This window comes from Schistocerca serialis, chromosome 7 (assembly GCF_023864345.2).
Source record: "Schistocerca serialis cubense isolate TAMUIC-IGC-003099 chromosome 7, iqSchSeri2.2, whole genome shotgun sequence".
Classification (NCBI taxonomy): Eukaryota; Metazoa; Arthropoda; class Insecta; order Orthoptera; family Acrididae; genus Schistocerca; species Schistocerca serialis.
In genome coordinates this window covers 604,053,347-604,068,500 of record NC_064644.1, presented here as the reverse complement: position 1 = coordinate 604,068,500, position 15,154 = coordinate 604,053,347, and the positions used below count along the sequence as shown (strand labels likewise).

The 15,154-nt window shown below is 47.6% G+C and overlaps 31 non-coding genes across 31 annotated transcripts; all 31 read left to right on the top strand.

The window, feature by feature from the left end:
- Positions 1-143: 143 nt before the first annotated feature.
- Positions 144-215, top strand: Trnat-agu (transfer RNA threonine (anticodon AGU)). Its single transcript has one exon. It is a non-coding gene; the product is annotated as a tRNA-Thr (tRNA).
- A 539-nt stretch (positions 216-754) lies between these two features.
- Positions 755-827, top strand: Trnar-ucg (transfer RNA arginine (anticodon UCG)). Its single transcript has one exon. It is a non-coding gene; the product is annotated as a tRNA-Arg (tRNA).
- A 362-nt stretch (positions 828-1,189) lies between these two features.
- Trnak-cuu (transfer RNA lysine (anticodon CUU)) lies at positions 1,190-1,262 on the top strand. The gene has a single exon. It is a non-coding gene; the product is annotated as a tRNA-Lys (tRNA).
- A 322-nt stretch (positions 1,263-1,584) lies between these two features.
- Trnat-agu (transfer RNA threonine (anticodon AGU)) lies at positions 1,585-1,656 on the top strand. The gene has a single exon. It is a non-coding gene; the product is annotated as a tRNA-Thr (tRNA).
- A 539-nt stretch (positions 1,657-2,195) lies between these two features.
- On the top strand, positions 2,196-2,268 carry Trnar-ucg (transfer RNA arginine (anticodon UCG)). Its single transcript has one exon. It is a non-coding gene; the product is annotated as a tRNA-Arg (tRNA).
- A 362-nt stretch (positions 2,269-2,630) lies between these two features.
- On the top strand, positions 2,631-2,703 carry Trnak-cuu (transfer RNA lysine (anticodon CUU)). Its single transcript has one exon. It is a non-coding gene; the product is annotated as a tRNA-Lys (tRNA).
- Positions 2,704-3,025: 322 nt separating this feature from the next.
- Trnat-agu (transfer RNA threonine (anticodon AGU)) lies at positions 3,026-3,097 on the top strand. The gene has a single exon. It is a non-coding gene; the product is annotated as a tRNA-Thr (tRNA).
- A 539-nt stretch (positions 3,098-3,636) lies between these two features.
- Trnar-ucg (transfer RNA arginine (anticodon UCG)) lies at positions 3,637-3,709 on the top strand. Its single transcript has one exon. It is a non-coding gene; the product is annotated as a tRNA-Arg (tRNA).
- Positions 3,710-4,071: 362 nt separating this feature from the next.
- Trnak-cuu (transfer RNA lysine (anticodon CUU)) lies at positions 4,072-4,144 on the top strand. The gene has a single exon. It is a non-coding gene; the product is annotated as a tRNA-Lys (tRNA).
- A 322-nt stretch (positions 4,145-4,466) lies between these two features.
- On the top strand, positions 4,467-4,538 carry Trnat-agu (transfer RNA threonine (anticodon AGU)). Its single transcript has one exon. It is a non-coding gene; the product is annotated as a tRNA-Thr (tRNA).
- Positions 4,539-5,077: 539 nt separating this feature from the next.
- Positions 5,078-5,150, top strand: Trnar-ucg (transfer RNA arginine (anticodon UCG)). Its single transcript has one exon. It is a non-coding gene; the product is annotated as a tRNA-Arg (tRNA).
- Positions 5,151-5,512: 362 nt separating this feature from the next.
- On the top strand, positions 5,513-5,585 carry Trnak-cuu (transfer RNA lysine (anticodon CUU)). Its single transcript has one exon. It is a non-coding gene; the product is annotated as a tRNA-Lys (tRNA).
- Positions 5,586-5,907: 322 nt separating this feature from the next.
- Positions 5,908-5,979, top strand: Trnat-agu (transfer RNA threonine (anticodon AGU)). Its single transcript has one exon. It is a non-coding gene; the product is annotated as a tRNA-Thr (tRNA).
- A 539-nt stretch (positions 5,980-6,518) lies between these two features.
- On the top strand, positions 6,519-6,591 carry Trnar-ucg (transfer RNA arginine (anticodon UCG)). Its single transcript has one exon. It is a non-coding gene; the product is annotated as a tRNA-Arg (tRNA).
- Positions 6,592-6,953: 362 nt separating this feature from the next.
- Positions 6,954-7,026, top strand: Trnak-cuu (transfer RNA lysine (anticodon CUU)). The gene has a single exon. It is a non-coding gene; the product is annotated as a tRNA-Lys (tRNA).
- Positions 7,027-7,348: 322 nt separating this feature from the next.
- Trnat-agu (transfer RNA threonine (anticodon AGU)) lies at positions 7,349-7,420 on the top strand. Its single transcript has one exon. It is a non-coding gene; the product is annotated as a tRNA-Thr (tRNA).
- Positions 7,421-7,959: 539 nt separating this feature from the next.
- Trnar-ucg (transfer RNA arginine (anticodon UCG)) lies at positions 7,960-8,032 on the top strand. Its single transcript has one exon. It is a non-coding gene; the product is annotated as a tRNA-Arg (tRNA).
- A 362-nt stretch (positions 8,033-8,394) lies between these two features.
- On the top strand, positions 8,395-8,467 carry Trnak-cuu (transfer RNA lysine (anticodon CUU)). Its single transcript has one exon. It is a non-coding gene; the product is annotated as a tRNA-Lys (tRNA).
- A 322-nt stretch (positions 8,468-8,789) lies between these two features.
- Positions 8,790-8,861, top strand: Trnat-agu (transfer RNA threonine (anticodon AGU)). Its single transcript has one exon. It is a non-coding gene; the product is annotated as a tRNA-Thr (tRNA).
- Positions 8,862-9,400: 539 nt separating this feature from the next.
- Trnar-ucg (transfer RNA arginine (anticodon UCG)) lies at positions 9,401-9,473 on the top strand. The gene has a single exon. It is a non-coding gene; the product is annotated as a tRNA-Arg (tRNA).
- Positions 9,474-9,835: 362 nt separating this feature from the next.
- On the top strand, positions 9,836-9,908 carry Trnak-cuu (transfer RNA lysine (anticodon CUU)). Its single transcript has one exon. It is a non-coding gene; the product is annotated as a tRNA-Lys (tRNA).
- Positions 9,909-10,230: 322 nt separating this feature from the next.
- Trnat-agu (transfer RNA threonine (anticodon AGU)) lies at positions 10,231-10,302 on the top strand. The gene has a single exon. It is a non-coding gene; the product is annotated as a tRNA-Thr (tRNA).
- Positions 10,303-10,841: 539 nt separating this feature from the next.
- Trnar-ucg (transfer RNA arginine (anticodon UCG)) lies at positions 10,842-10,914 on the top strand. Its single transcript has one exon. It is a non-coding gene; the product is annotated as a tRNA-Arg (tRNA).
- Positions 10,915-11,276: 362 nt separating this feature from the next.
- Trnak-cuu (transfer RNA lysine (anticodon CUU)) lies at positions 11,277-11,349 on the top strand. Its single transcript has one exon. It is a non-coding gene; the product is annotated as a tRNA-Lys (tRNA).
- A 322-nt stretch (positions 11,350-11,671) lies between these two features.
- On the top strand, positions 11,672-11,743 carry Trnat-agu (transfer RNA threonine (anticodon AGU)). The gene has a single exon. It is a non-coding gene; the product is annotated as a tRNA-Thr (tRNA).
- A 539-nt stretch (positions 11,744-12,282) lies between these two features.
- On the top strand, positions 12,283-12,355 carry Trnar-ucg (transfer RNA arginine (anticodon UCG)). The gene has a single exon. It is a non-coding gene; the product is annotated as a tRNA-Arg (tRNA).
- Positions 12,356-12,717: 362 nt separating this feature from the next.
- On the top strand, positions 12,718-12,790 carry Trnak-cuu (transfer RNA lysine (anticodon CUU)). The gene has a single exon. It is a non-coding gene; the product is annotated as a tRNA-Lys (tRNA).
- Positions 12,791-13,112: 322 nt separating this feature from the next.
- Trnat-agu (transfer RNA threonine (anticodon AGU)) lies at positions 13,113-13,184 on the top strand. The gene has a single exon. It is a non-coding gene; the product is annotated as a tRNA-Thr (tRNA).
- A 539-nt stretch (positions 13,185-13,723) lies between these two features.
- Positions 13,724-13,796, top strand: Trnar-ucg (transfer RNA arginine (anticodon UCG)). The gene has a single exon. It is a non-coding gene; the product is annotated as a tRNA-Arg (tRNA).
- Positions 13,797-14,158: 362 nt separating this feature from the next.
- Positions 14,159-14,231, top strand: Trnak-cuu (transfer RNA lysine (anticodon CUU)). The gene has a single exon. It is a non-coding gene; the product is annotated as a tRNA-Lys (tRNA).
- A 322-nt stretch (positions 14,232-14,553) lies between these two features.
- On the top strand, positions 14,554-14,625 carry Trnat-agu (transfer RNA threonine (anticodon AGU)). Its single transcript has one exon. It is a non-coding gene; the product is annotated as a tRNA-Thr (tRNA).
- The last annotated feature ends 529 nt before the right edge of the window (positions 14,626-15,154 follow it).

Below are 15,154 nucleotides of genomic sequence, written 5' to 3'. Positions count from 1 at the left end.
CGATATCGTGTGAGATGTGTAGGAAAGCAGCAGCTGTGCTAACTAAATACAAATAATGGTCGCTAATGCGGTGCGTTTCCAGCTGAAGGGCTCCGATTCACTAGTCCATAAGAATAAAGTACCAGAAAAGTGCGCTAGGCGGCGCCTCCTTAGCTCAGTGGCAGAGCGCTGGTCTAGTAAACCAGAGGTTGTGAGTTCGATCCTCACAGGAGGCAAATGAATTTTGTAACAGCCCCTTCTACCTTTGCCCTTTCGAAAAAAGCGGCCAAGAATAAAAAGAATTATGAATGGGTGCGGTATTTAAGAAATGCTCTCGCAAATGAATAGTGCGAATGCTGCTATTAAAGTAGGCACCAGAAACTTCTGCTTTTGGCAGTCTCTGGAGAATGCCGACGTGAAATACTTAGTCCTTGTGATGTATTTTCTACCCCTGGTAGAGACGCTCGCGGTTGTCGTCGTCGTCGTCGGCGCCGCCGCCGCTTTGGTAATAGCGGCAAGTCGCCATTGTATGACATAGGGTGACGTACCCTCTGCAACCGACTGAGATGGCAGTAAGCGATTGAAGCTGATTTGCAACCTCTTGCTTGATCAGCGTCATAAGGGCTTGAATGTAACTTGCGATGGGACACAGCAAGAAGTAGCTTCGCATTTTTAGTACTGAAATTGGAGAATTGCGTCAAAGATGGGAAATTCATTCCGGCAAGCGTACAAATGGCGAAAATGAGGTGTGTGTGGGGAAGCACATTGCGCCAGTGACCGTGTGGCTTAATGGATAAGGCGTCGGACTTCGGATCCGAAGATTGCAGGTTCGAATCCTGTCACGGTCGACTTTTTCCAGTTCTGCAAAAGATGCATGCTGTTTCACTGTGTTGTTTGAGTACTACAAAACTAGTTGAAAGTTGCTGCTGTCCGCTTCCTGGCTGCAAACCGGCGTCTACCTGAAGCACAAGCAAGACAGGGGGTTCTGTAGCGAAATTTTCGGCAAAGTGCCGATCAGGAGAGTTTTTGTTGGAACTACTGCGTCTGATTCAGGACCCAAGAGCTACGCCACAGGCATCTGTTACAATTGTTCATTGAATAGGATTGTAGCTCATTTGTGGCAGCAGGAAATAAGCTGTAGTGAAAAGGACCTTCCATAGATGGTCGCAGGTCCCATAAGTACTGTATGGCTCGTATCACGTTGTGTGGGGCCCGGCTAGCTCAGTCGGTCGAGCATGAGACTCTTAATCTCAGGGTCGTGGGTTCGAGCCCCACGCTGGGCGGGCGCAAAATTTTGTGTCTACGCGGATGCAACCTGCGCCCCTCTCGTGAGCCTTGCGTAATGAACGTAACGGGTTAAGACGATGCCTAGCTTCGTATTAATATCAGAGGAATGGTTTTCGAAACTGAAAGTAACTCAGAAATGAAATAAATGTGTTGTTTTGGAATTTTAGGTGTACATCGATATCGTGTGAGATGTGTAGGAAAGCAGCAGCTGTGCTAACTAAATACAAATAATGGTCGCTAATGCGGTGCGTTTCCAGCTGAAGGGCTCCGATTCACTAGTCCATAAGAATAAAGTACCAGAAAAGTGCGCTAGGCGGCGCCTCCTTAGCTCAGTGGCAGAGCGCTGGTCTAGTAAACCAGAGGTTGTGAGTTCGATCCTCACAGGAGGCAAATGAATTTTGTAACAGCCCCTTCTACCTTTGCCCTTTCGAAAAAAGCGGCCAAGAATAAAAAGAATTATGAATGGGTGCGGTATTTAAGAAATGCTCTCGCAAATGAATAGTGCGAATGCTGCTATTAAAGTAGGCACCAGAAACTTCTGCTTTTGGCAGTCTCTGGAGAATGCCGACGTGAAATACTTAGTCCTTGTGATGTATTTTCTACCCCTGGTAGAGACGCTCGCGGTTGTCGTCGTCGTCGTCGGCGCCGCCGCCGCTTTGGTAATAGCGGCAAGTCGCCATTGTATGACATAGGGTGACGTACCCTCTGCAACCGACTGAGATGGCAGTAAGCGATTGAAGCTGATTTGCAACCTCTTGCTTGATCAGCGTCATAAGGGCTTGAATGTAACTTGCGATGGGACACAGCAAGAAGTAGCTTCGCATTTTTAGTACTGAAATTGGAGAATTGCGTCAAAGATGGGAAATTCATTCCGGCAAGCGTACAAATGGCGAAAATGAGGTGTGTGTGGGGAAGCACATTGCGCCAGTGACCGTGTGGCTTAATGGATAAGGCGTCGGACTTCGGATCCGAAGATTGCAGGTTCGAATCCTGTCACGGTCGACTTTTTCCAGTTCTGCAAAAGATGCATGCTGTTTCACTGTGTTGTTTGAGTACTACAAAACTAGTTGAAAGTTGCTGCTGTCCGCTTCCTGGCTGCAAACCGGCGTCTACCTGAAGCACAAGCAAGACAGGGGGTTCTGTAGCGAAATTTTCGGCAAAGTGCCGATCAGGAGAGTTTTTGTTGGAACTACTGCGTCTGATTCAGGACCCAAGAGCTACGCCACAGGCATCTGTTACAATTGTTCATTGAATAGGATTGTAGCTCATTTGTGGCAGCAGGAAATAAGCTGTAGTGAAAAGGACCTTCCATAGATGGTCGCAGGTCCCATAAGTACTGTATGGCTCGTATCACGTTGTGTGGGGCCCGGCTAGCTCAGTCGGTCGAGCATGAGACTCTTAATCTCAGGGTCGTGGGTTCGAGAACCACGCTGCGCGGGCGCAATATTTTGTGTCTACGCGGATGCAACCTGCGCCCCTCTCGTGAGCCTTGCGTAATGAACGTAACGGGTTAAGACGATGCCTAGCTTCGTATTAATATCAGAGGAATGGTTTTCGAAACTGAAAGTAACTCTGAAATGAAATAAATGTGTTGTTTTGGAATTTTAGGTGTACATCGATATCGTGTGAGATGTGTAGGAAAGCAGCAGCTGTGCTAACTAAATACAAATAATGGTCGCTAATGCGGTGCGTTTCCAGCTGAAGGGCTCCGATTCACTAGTCCATAAGAATAAAGTACCAGAAAAGTGCGCTAGGCGGCGCCTCCTTAGCTCAGTGGCAGAGCGCTGGTCTAGTAAACCAGAGGTTGTGAGTTCGATCCTCACAGGAGGCAAATGAATTTTGTAACAGCCCCTTCTACCTTTGCCCTTTCGAAAAAAGCGGTCAAGAATAAAAAGAATTATGAATGGGTGCGGTATTTAAGAAATGCTCTCGCAAATGAATAGTGCGAATGCTGCTATTAAAGTAGGCACCAGAAACTTCTGCTTTTGGCAGTCTCTGGAGAATGCCGACGTGAAATACTTAGTCCTTGTGATGTATTTTCTACCCCTGGTAGAGACGCTCGCGGTTGTCGTCGTCGTCGTCGGCGCCGCCGCCGCTTTGGTAATAGCGGCAAGTCGCCATTGTATGACATAGGGTGACGTACCCTCTGCAACCGACTGAGATGGCAGTAAGCGATTGAAGCTGATTTGCAACCTCTTGCTTGATCAGCGTCATAAGGGCTTGAATGTAACTTGCGATGGGACACAGCAAGAAGTAGCTTCGCATTTTTAGTACTGAAATTGGAGAATTGCGTCAAAGATGGGAAATTCATTCCGGCAAGCGTACAAATGGCGAAAATGAGGTGTGTGTGGGGAAGCACATTGCGCCAGTGACCGTGTGGCCTAATGGATAAGGCGTCGGACTTCGGATCCGAAAATTGCAGGTTCGAATCCTGTCACAGTCGACTTTTTCCAGTTCTGCAAAAGATGCATGCTGTTTCACTGTGTTGTTTGAGTACTACAAAACTAGTTGAAAGTTGCTGCTGTCCGCTTCCTGGCTGCAAACCGGCGTCTACCTGAAGCACAAGCAAGACAGGGGGTTCTGTAGCGAAATTTTCGGCAAAGTGCCGATCAGGAGAGTTTTTGTTGGAACTACTGCGTCTGATTCAGGACCCAAGAGCTACGCCACAGGCATCTGTTACAATTGTTCATTGAATAGGATTGTAGCTCATTTGTGGCAGCAGGAAATAAGCTGTAGTGAAAAGGACCTTCCATAGATGGTCGCAGGTCCCATAAGTACTGTATGGCTCGTATCACGTTGTGTGGGGCCCGGCTAGCTCAGTCGGTCGAGCATGAGACTCTTAATCTCAGGGTCGTGGGTTCGAGAACCACGCTGGGCGGGAGCAAAATTTTGTGTCTACGCGGATGCAACCTGCGCCCCTCTCGTGAGCCTTGCGTAATGAACGTAACGGGTTAAGACGATGCCTAGCTTCGTATTAATATCAGAGGAATGGTTTTCGAAACTGAAAGTAACTCTGAAATGAAATAAATGTGTTGTTTTGGAATTTTAGGTGTACATCGATATCGTGTGAGATGTGTAGGAAAGCAGCAGCTGTGCTAACTAAATACAAATAATGGTCGCTAATGCGGTGCGTTTCCAGCTGAAGGGCTCCGATTCACTAGTCCATAAGAATAAAGTACCAGAAAAGTGCGCTAGGCGGCGCCTCCTTAGCTCAGTGGCAGAGCGCTGGTCTAGTAAACCAGAGGTTGTGAGTTCGATCCTCACAGGAGGCAAATGAATTTTGTAACAGCCCCTTCTACCTTTGCCCTTTCGAAAAAAGCGGTCAAGAATAAAAAGAATTATGAATGGGTGCGGTATTTAAGAAATGTTCTCGCAAATGAATAGTGGGAATGCTGCTATTAAAGTTGGCACCAGAAACTTCTGCTTTTGGCAGTCTCTGGAGAATGCCGACGTGAAATACTTAGTCCTTGTGATGTATTTTCTACCCCTGGTAGAGACCCTCGCGGTTGTCGTCGTCGTCGTCGGCGCCGCCGCCGCTTTGGTAATAGCGGCAAGTCGCCATTGTATGACATAGGGTGACGTACCCTCTGCAACCGACTGAGATGGCAGTAAGCGATTGAAGCTGATTTGCAACCTCTTGCTTGATCAGCGTCATAAGGGCTTGAATGTAACTTGCGATGGGACACAGCAAGAAGTAGCTTCGCATTTTTAGTACTGAAATTGGAGAATTGCGTCAAAGATGGGAAATTCATTCCGGCAAGCGTACAAATGGCGAAAATGAGGTGTGTGTGGGGAAGCGCATTGCGCCAGTGACCGTGTGGCCTAATGGATAAGGCGTCGGACTTCGGATCCGAAGATTGCAGGTTCGAATCCTGTCACGGTCGACTTTTTCCAGTTCTGCAAAAGATGCATGCTGTTTCACTGTGTTGTTTGAGTACTACAAAACTAGTTGAAAGTTGTTGCTGTCCGCTTCCTGGCTGCAAACCGGCGTCTACCTGAAGCACAAGCAAGACAGGGGGTTCTGTAGCGAAATTTTCGGCAAAGTGCCGATCAGGAGAGTTTTTGTTGGAACTACTGCGTCTGATTCAGGACCCAAGAGCTACGCCACAGGCATCTGTTACAATTGTTCATTGAATAGGATTGTAGCTCATTTGTGGCAGCAGGAAATAAGCTGTAGTGAAAAGGACCTTCCATAGATGGTCGCAGGTCCCATAAGTACTGTATGGCTCGTATCACGTTTTGTGGGGCCCGGCTAGCTCAGTCGGTCGAGCATGAGACTCTTAATCTCAGGGTCGTGGGTTCGAGCCCCACGCTGGGCGGGCGCAAAATTTTGTGTCTACGCGGATGCAACCTGCGCCCCTCTCGTGAGCCTTGCGTAATGAACGTAACGGGTTAAGACGATGCCTAGCTTCGTATTAATATCAGAGGAATGGTTTTCGAAACTGAAAGTAACTCTGAAATGAAATAAATGTGTTGTTTTGGAATTTTAGGTGTACATCGATATCGTGTGAGATGTGTAGGAAAGCAGCAGCTGTGCTAACTAAATACAAATAATGGTCGCTAATGCGGTGCGTTTCCAGCTGAAGGGCTCCGATTCACTAGTCCATAAGAATAAAGTACCAGAAAAGTGCGCTAGGCGGCGCCTCCTTAGCTCAGTGGCAGAGCGCTGGTCTAGTAAACCAGAGGGTGTGAGTTCGATCCTCACAGGAGGCAAATGAATTTTGTAATAGCCCCTTCTACCTTTGCCCTTTCGAAAAAAGCGGTCAAGAATAAAAAGAATTATGAATGGGTGCGGTATTTAAGAAATGCTCTCGCAAATGAATAGTGCGAATGCTGCTATTAAAGTAGGCACCAGAAACTTCTGCTTTTGGCAGTCTCTGGAGAATGCCGACGTGAAATACTTAGTCCTTGTGATGTATTTTCTACCCCTGGTAGAGACCCTCGCGGTTGTCGTCGTCGTCGTCGGCGCCGCCGCCGCTTTGGTAATAGCGGCAAGTCGCCATTGTATGACATAGGGTGACGTACCCTCTGCAACCGACTGAGATGGCAGTAAGCGATTGAAGCTGATTTGCAACCTCTTGCTTGATCAGCGTCATAAGGGCTTGAATGTAACTTGCGATGGGACACAGCAATAAGTAGCTTCGCATTTTTAGTACTGAAATTGGAGAATTGCGTCAAAGATGGGAAATTCATTCCGGCAAGCGTACAAATGGCGAAAATGAGGTGTGTGTGGGGAAGCACATTGCGCCAGTGACCGTGTGGCCTAATGGATAAGGCGTCGGACTTCGGATCCGAAGATTGCAGGTTCGAATCCTGTCACGGTCGACTTTTTCCAGTTCTGCAAAAGATGCATGCTGTTTCACTGTGTTGTTTGAGTACTACAAAACTAGTTGAAAGTTGCTGCTGTCCGCTTCCTGGCTGCAAACCGGCGTCTACCTGAAGCACAAGCAAGACAGGGGGTTCTGTAGCGAAATTTTCGGCAAAGTGCCGATCAGGAGAGTTTTTGTTGGAACTACTGCGTCTGATTCAGGACCCAAGAGCTACGCCACAGGCATCTGTTACAATTGTTCATTGAATAGGATTGTAGCTCATTTGTGGCAGCAGGAAATAAGCTGTAGTGAAAAGGACCTTCCATAGATGGTCGCAGGTCCCATAAGTACTGTATGGCTCGTATCACGTTGTGTGGGGCCCGGCTAGCTCAGTCGGTCGAGCATGAGACTCTTAATCTCAGGGTCGTGGGTTCGAGAACCACGCTGGGCGGGCGCAAAATTTTGTGTCTACGCGGATGCAACCTGCGCCCCTCTCGTGAGCCTTGCGTAATGAACGTAACGGGTTAAGACGATGCCTAGCTTCGTATTAATATCAGAGGAATGGTTTTCGAAACTGAAAGTAACTCTGAAATGAAATAAATGTGTTGTTTTGGAATTTTAGGTGTACATCGATATCGTGTGAGATGTGTAGGAAAGCAGCAGCTGTGCTAACTAAATACAAATAATGGTCGCTAATGCGGTGCGTTTCCAGCTGAAGGGCTCCGATTCACTAGTCCATAAGAATAAAGTACCAGAAAAGTGCGCTAGGCGGCGCCTCCTTAGCTCAGTGGCAGAGCGCTGGTCTAGTAAACCAGAGGTTGTGAGTTCGATCCTCACAGGAGGCAAATGAATTTTGTAACAGCCCCTTCTACCTTTGCCCTTTCGAAAAAAGCGGTCAAGAATAAAAAGAATTATGAATGGGTGCGGTATATAAGAAATGCTCTCGCAAATGAATAGTGCGAATGCTGCTATTAAAGTAGGCACCAGAAACTGCTGCTTTTGGCAGTCTCTGGAGAATGCCGACGTGAAATACTTAGTCCTTGTGATGTATTTTCTACCCCTGGTAGAGACGCTCGCGGTTGTCGTCGTCGTCGTCGGCGCCGCCGCCGCTTTGGTAATAGCGGCAAGTCGCCATTGTATGACATAGGGTGACGTACCCTCTGCAACCGACTGAGATGGCAGTAAGCGATTGAAGCTGATTTGCAACCTCTTGCTTGATCAGCGTCATAAGGGCTTGAATGTAACTTGCGATGGGACACAGCAAGAAGTAGCTTCGCATTTTTAGTACTGAAATTGGAGAATTGCGTCAAAGATGGGAAATTCATTCCGGCAAGCGTACAAATGGCGAAAATGAGGTGTGTGTGGGGAAGCACATTGCGCCAGTGACCGTGTGGCCTAATGGATAAGGCGTCGGACTTCGGATCCGAAAATTGCAGGTTCGAATCCTGTCACAGTCGACTTTTTCCAGTTCTGCAAAAGATGCATGCTGTTTCACTGTGTTGTTTGAGTACTACAAAACTAGTTGAAAGTTGCTGCTGTCCGCTTCCTGGCTGCAAACCGGCGTCTACCTGAAGCACAAGCAAGACAGGGGGTTCTGTAGCGAAATTTTCGGCAAAGTGCCGATCAGGAGAGTTTTTGTTGGAACTACTGCGTCTGATTCAGGACCCAAGAGCTACGCCACAGGCATCTGTTACAATTGTTCATTGAATAGGATTGTAGCTCATTTGTGGCAGCAGGAAATAAGCTGTAGTGAAAAGGACCTTCCATAGATGGTCGCAGGTCCCATAAGTACTGTATGGCTCGTATCACGTTGTGTGGGGCCCGGCTAGCTCAGTCGGTCGAGCATGAGACTCTTAATCTCAGGGTCGTGGGTTCGAGAACCACGCTGGGCGGGAGCAAAATTTTGTGTCTACGCGGATGCAACCTGCGCCCCTCTCGTGAGCCTTGCGTAATGAACGTAACGGGTTAAGACGATGCCTAGCTTCGTATTAATATCAGAGGAATGGTTTTCGAAACTGAAAGTAACTCTGAAATGAAATAAATGTGTTGTTTTGGAATTTTAGGTGTACATCGATATCGTGTGAGATGTGTAGGAAAGCAGCAGCTGTGCTAACTAAATACAAATAATGGTCGCTAATGCGGTGCGTTTCCAGCTGAAGGGCTCCGATTCACTAGTCCATAAGAATAAAGTACCAGAAAAGTGCGCTAGGCGGCGCCTCCTTAGCTCAGTGGCAGAGCGCTGGTCTAGTAAACCAGAGGTTGTGAGTTCGATCCTCACAGGAGGCAAATGAATTTTGTAACAGCCCCTTCTACCTTTGCCCTTTCGAAAAAAGCGGTCAAGAATAAAAAGAATTATGAATGGGTGCGGTATTTAAGAAATGCTCTCGCAAATGAATAGTGGGAATGCTGCTATTAAAGTTGGCACCAGAAACTTCTGCTTTTGGCAGTCTCTGGAGAATGCCGACGTGAAATACTTAGTCCTTGTGATGTATTTTCTACCCCTGGTAGAGACCCTCGCGGTTGTCGTCGTCGTCGTCGGCGCCGCCGCCGCTTTGGTAATAGCGGCAAGTCGCCATTGTATGACATAGGGTGACGTACCCTCTGCAACCGACTGAGATGGCAGTAAGCGATTGAAGCTGATTTGCAACCTCTTGCTTGATCAGCGTCATAAGGGCTTGAATGTAACTTGCGATGGGACACAGCAAGAAGTAGCTTCGCATTTTTAGTACTGAAATTGGAGAATTGCGTCAAAGATGGGAAATTCATTCCGGCAAGCGTACAAATGGCGAAAATGAGGTGTGTGTGGGGAAGCGCATTGCGCCAGTGACCGTGTGGCCTAATGGATAAGGCGTCGGACTTCGGATCCGAAGATTGCAGGTTCGAATCCTGTCACGGTCGACTTTTTCCAGTTCTGCAAAAGATGCATGCTGTTTCACTGTGTTGTTTGAGTACTACAAAACTAGTTGAAAGTTGTTGCTGTCCGCTTCCTGGCTGCAAACCGGCGTCTACCTGAAGCACAAGCAAGACAGGGGGTTCTGTAGCGAAATTTTCGGCAAAGTGCCGATCAGGAGAGTTTTTGTTGGAACTACTGCGTCTGATTCAGGACCCAAGAGCTACGCCACAGGCATCTGTTACAATTGTTCATTGAATAGGATTGTAGCTCATTTGTGGCAGCAGGAAATAAGCTGTAGTGAAAAGGACCTTCCATAGATGGTCGCAGGTCCCATAAGTACTGTATGGCTCGTATCACGTTGTGTGGGGCCCGGCTAGCTCAGTCGGTCGAGCATGAGACTCTTAATCTCAGGGTCGTGGGTTCGAGCCCCACGCTGGGCGGGCGCAAAATTTTGTGTCTACGCGGATGCAACCTGCGCCCCTCTCGTGAGCCTTGCGTAATGAACGTAACGGGTTAAGACGATGCCTAGCTTCGTATTAATATCAGAGGAATGGTTTTCGAAACTGAAAGTAACTCTGAAATGAAATAAATGTGTTGTTTTGGAATTTTAGGTGTACATCGATATCGTGTGAGATGTGTAGGAAAGCAGCAGCTGTGCTAACTAAATACAAATAATGGTCGCTAATGCGGTGCGTTTCCAGCTGAAGGGCTCCGATTCACTAGTCCATAAGAATAAAGTACCAGAAAAGTGCGCTAGGCGGCGCCTCCTTAGCTCAGTGGCAGAGCGCTGGTCTAGTAAACCAGAGGGTGTGAGTTCGATCCTCACAGGAGGCAAATGAATTTTGTAATAGCCCCTTCTACCTTTGCCCTTTCGAAAAAAGCGGTCAAGAATAAAAAGAATTATGAATGGGTGCGGTATTTAAGAAATGCTCTCGCAAATGAATAGTGCGAATGCTGCTATTAAAGTAGGCACCAGAAACTTCTGCTTTTGGCAGTCTCTGGAGAATGCCGACGTGAAATACTTAGTCCTTGTGATGTATTTTCTACCCCTGGTAGAGACCCTCGCGGTTGTCGTCGTCGTCGTCGGCGCCGCCGCCGCTTTGGTAATAGCGGCAAGTCGCCATTGTATGACATAGGGTGACGTACCCTCTGCAACCGACTGAGATGGCAGTAAGCGATTGAAGCTGATTTGCAACCTCTTGCTTGATCAGCGTCATAAGGGCTTGAATGTAACTTGCGATGGGACACAGCAAGAAGTAGCTTCGCATTTTTAGTACTGAAATTGGAGAATTGCGTCAAAGATGGGAAATTCATTCCGGCAAGCGTACAAATGGCGAAAATGAGGTGTGTGTGGGGAAGCACATTGCGCCAGTGACCGTGTGGCCTAATGGATAAGGCGTCGGACTTCGGATCCGAAGATTGCAGGTTCGAATCCTGTCACGGTCGACTTTTTCCAGTTCTGCAAAAGATGCATGCTGTTTCACTGTGTTGTTTGAGTACTACAAAACTAGTTGAAAGTTGCTGCTGTCCGCTTCCTGGCTGCAAACCGGCGTCTACCTGAAGCACAAGCAAGACAGGGGGTTCTGTAGCGAAATTTTCGGCAAAGTGCCGATCAGGAGAGTTTTTGTTGGAACTACTGCGTCTGATTCAGGACCCAAGAGCTACGCCACAGGCATCTGTTACAATTGTTCATTGAATAGGATTGTAGCTCATTTGTGGCAGCAGGAAATAAGCTGTAGTGAAAAGGACCTTCCATAGATGGTCGCAGGTCCCATAAGTACTGTATGGCTCGTATCACGTTGTGTGGGGCCCGGCTAGCTCAGTCGGTCGAGCATGAGACTCTTAATCTCAGGGTCGTGGGTTCGAGAACCACGCTGGGCGGGAGCAAAATTTTGTGTCTACGCGGATGCAACCTGCGCCCCTCTCGTGAGCCTTGCGTAATGAACGTAACGGGTTAAGACGATGCCTAGCTTCGTATTAATATCAGAGGAATGGTTTTCGAAACTGAAAGTAACTCTGAAATGAAATAAATGTGTTGTTTTGGAATTTTAGGTGTACATCGATATCGTGTGAGATGTGTAGGAAAGCAGCAGCTGTGCTAACTAAATACAAATAATGGTCGCTAATGCGGTGCGTTTCCAGCTGAAGGGCTCCGATTCACTAGTCCATAAGAATAAAGTACCAGAAAAGTGCGCTAGGCGGCGCCTCCTTAGCTCAGTGGCAGAGCGCTGGTCTAGTAAACCAGAGGTTGTGAGTTCGATCCTCACAGGAGGCAAATGAATTTTGTAACAGCCCCTTCTACCTTTGCCCTTTCGAAAAAAGCGGTCAAGAATAAAAAGAATTATGAATGGGTGCGGTATTTAAGAAATGTTCTCGCAAATGAATAGTGGGAATGCTGCTATTAAAGTTGGCACCAGAAACTTCTGCTTTTGGCAGTCTCTGGAGAATGCCGACGTGAAATACTTAGTCCTTGTGATGTATTTTCTACCCCTGGTAGAGACCCTCGCGGTTGTCGTCGTCGTCGTCGGCGCCGCCGCCGCTTTGGTAATAGCGGCAAGTCGCCATTGTATGACATAGGGTGACGTACCCTCTGCAACCGACTGAGATGGCAGTAAGCGATTGAAGCTGATTTGCAACCTCTTGCTTGATCAGCGTCATAAGGGCTTGAATGTAACTTGCGATGGGACACAGCAAGAAGTAGCTTCGCATTTTTAGTACTGAAATTGGAGAATTGCGTCAAAGATGGGAAATTCATTCCGGCAAGCGTACAAATGGCGAAAATGAGGTGTGTGTGGGGAAGCGCATTGCGCCAGTGACCGTGTGGCCTAATGGATAAGGCGTCGGACTTCGGATCCGAAGATTGCAGGTTCGAATCCTGTCACGGTCGACTTTTTCCAGTTCTGCAAAAGATGCATGCTGTTTCACTGTGTTGTTTGAGTACTACAAAACTAGTTGAAAGTTGTTGCTGTCCGCTTCCTGGCTGCAAACCGGCGTCTACCTGAAGCACAAGCAAGACAGGGGGTTCTGTAGCGAAATTTTCGGCAAAGTGCCGATCAGGAGAGTTTTTGTTGGAACTACTGCGTCTGATTCAGGACCCAAGAGCTACGCCACAGGCATCTGTTACAATTGTTCATTGAATAGGATTGTAGCTCATTTGTGGCAGCAGGAAATAAGCTGTAGTGAAAAGGACCTTCCATAGATGGTCGCAGGTCCCATAAGTACTGTATGGCTCGTATCACGTTTTGTGGGGCCCGGCTAGCTCAGTCGGTCGAGCATGAGACTCTTAATCTCAGGGTCGTGGGTTCGAGCCCCACGCTGGGCGGGCGCAAAATTTTGTGTCTACGCGGATGCAACCTGCGCCCCTCTCGTGAGCCTTGCGTAATGAACGTAACGGGTTAAGACGATGCCTAGCTTCGTATTAATATCAGAGGAATGGTTTTCGAAACTGAAAGTAACTCTGAAATGAAATAAATGTGTTGTTTTGGAATTTTAGGTGTACATCGATATCGTGTGAGATGTGTAGGAAAGCAGCAGCTGTGCTAACTAAATACAAATAATGGTCGCTAATGCGGTGCGTTTCCAGCTGAAGGGCTCCGATTCACTAGTCCATAAGAATAAAGTACCAGAAAAGTGCGCTAGGCGGCGCCTCCTTAGCTCAGTGGCAGAGCGCTGGTCTAGTAAACCAGAGGGTGTGAGTTCGATCCTCACAGGAGGCAAATGAATTTTGTAATAGCCCCTTCTACCTTTGCCCTTTCGAAAAAAGCGGTCAAGAATAAAAAGAATTATGAATGGGTGCGGTATTTAAGAAATGCTCTCGCAAATGAATAGTGCGAATGCTGCTATTAAAGTAGGCACCAGAAACTTCTGCTTTTGGCAGTCTCTGGAGAATGCCGACGTGAAATACTTAGTCCTTGTGATGTATTTTCTACCCCTGGTAGAGACCCTCGCGGTTGTCGTCGTCGTCGTCGGCGCCGCCGCCGCTTTGGTAATAGCGGCAAGTCGCCATTGTATGACATAGGGTGACGTACCCTCTGCAACCGACTGAGATGGCAGTAAGCGATTGAAGCTGATTTGCAACCTCTTGCTTGATCAGCGTCATAAGGGCTTGAATGTAACTTGCGATGGGACACAGCAATAAGTAGCTTCGCATTTTTAGTACTGAAATTGGAGAATTGCGTCAAAGATGGGAAATTCATTCCGGCAAGCGTACAAATGGCGAAAATGAGGTGTGTGTGGGGAAGCACATTGCGCCAGTGACCGTGTGGCCTAATGGATAAGGCGTCGGACTTCGGATCCGAAGATTGCAGGTTCGAATCCTGTCACGGTCGACTTTTTCCAGTTCTGCAAAAGATGCATGCTGTTTCACTGTGTTGTTTGAGTACTACAAAACTAGTTGAAAGTTGCTGCTGTCCGCTTCCTGGCTGCAAACCGGCGTCTACCTGAAGCACAAGCAAGACAGGGGGTTCTGTAGCGAAATTTTCGGCAAAGTGCCGATCAGGAGAGTTTTTGTTGGAACTACTGCGTCTGATTCAGGACCCAAGAGCTACGCCACAGGCATCTGTTACAATTGTTCATTGAATAGGATTGTAGCTCATTTGTGGCAGCAGGAAATAAGCTGTAGTGAAAAGGACCTTCCATAGATGGTCGCAGGTCCCATAAGTACTGTATGGCTCGTATCACGTTGTGTGGGGCCCGGCTAGCTCAGTCGGTCGAGCATGAGACTCTTAATCTCAGGGTCGTGGGTTCGAGAACCACGCTGGGCGGGCGCAAAATTTTGTGTCTACGCGGATGCAACCTGCGCCCCTCTCGTGAGCCTTGCGTAATGAACGTAACGGGTTAAGACGATGCCTAGCTTCGTATTAATATCAGAGGAATGGTTTTCGAAACTGAAAGTAACTCTGAAATGAAATAAATGTGTTGTTTTGGAATTTTAGGTGTACATCGATATCGTGTGAGATGTGTAGGAAAGCAGCAGCTGTGCTAACTAAATACAAATAATGGTCGCTAATGCGGTGCGTTTCCAGCTGAAGGGCTCCGATTCACTAGTCCATAAGAATAAAGTACCAGAAAAGTGCGCTAGGCGGCGCCTCCTTAGCTCAGTGGCAGAGCGCTGGTCTAGTAAACCAGAGGTTGTGAGTTCGATCCTCACAGGAGGCAAATGAATTTTGTAACAGCCCCTTCTACCTTTGCCCTTTCGAAAAAAGCGGTCAAGAATAAAAAGAATTATGAATGGGTGCGGTATATAAGAAATGCTCTCGCAAATGAATAGTGCGAATGCTGCTATTAAAGTAGGCACCAGAAACTGCTGCTTTTGGCAGTCTCTGGAGAATGCCGACGTGAAATACTTAGTCCTTGTGATGTATTTTCTACCCCTGGTAGAGACCCTCGCGGTTGTCGTCGTCGTCGTCGTCGGCGCCGCCGCCGCTTTGGTAATAGCGGCAAGTCGCCATTGTATGACATAGGGTGACGTACCCTCTGCAACCGACTGAGATGGCAGTAAGCGATTGAAGCTGATTTGCAACCTCTTGCTTGATCAGCGTCATAAGGGCTTGAATGTAACTTGCGATGGGACACAGCAATAAGTAGCTTCGCATTTTTAGTACTGAAATTGGAGAATTGCGTCAAAGATGGGAAATTCATTCCGGCAAGCGTACAAATGGCGAAAATGAGGTGTGTGTGGGGAAGC